General features: G+C 34.2%; 1 protein-coding gene across 1 annotated transcript in view; it reads right to left on the minus strand.

Moving 5' to 3' along the window:
• LOC119594671 (cyclin-T2-like) overlaps positions 1-368 on the minus strand; it is a gene marked incomplete in the record, with an annotated part of 20,280 nt that overhangs the window by 13,127 nt on the left and 6,785 nt on the right.

The raw sequence follows: 368 nt of genomic DNA on the forward strand, positions 1-368 counted from the left end.
TGTGTTGAGATATTTCACAATTTAACACTACACTGAGTTAAGTAAACCACTTCTAAGGGTTAGTTTTCAAATCCATTATGGTGGGTTCCATGGAAGTGCCACATACTTCCAGTGTTCATTAAATATATAAATGAAAGAGAAATATGATAACTCTTCCTATATCCATAATCTATGTATACATGGACACACCCACACTCATGCCTGGGTTCTAAATATTATGAAAGAGTGATGAGAAATATGCATTTCCCATAACATTTCAGGCATAGATTTCAAAACATTCATTGATTTGTGAGAAGCATCAGGTCCTATGTCTACAATTACCATAACATTCCCAATTATTGATCATGTTTTCCTACTGACTCCACAAC

The sequence above is a fragment of the Penaeus monodon genome, chromosome 34, assembly GCF_015228065.2.
Source record: "Penaeus monodon isolate SGIC_2016 chromosome 34, NSTDA_Pmon_1, whole genome shotgun sequence".
NCBI classification, from domain to species: domain Eukaryota; kingdom Metazoa; phylum Arthropoda; class Malacostraca; order Decapoda; family Penaeidae; genus Penaeus; species Penaeus monodon.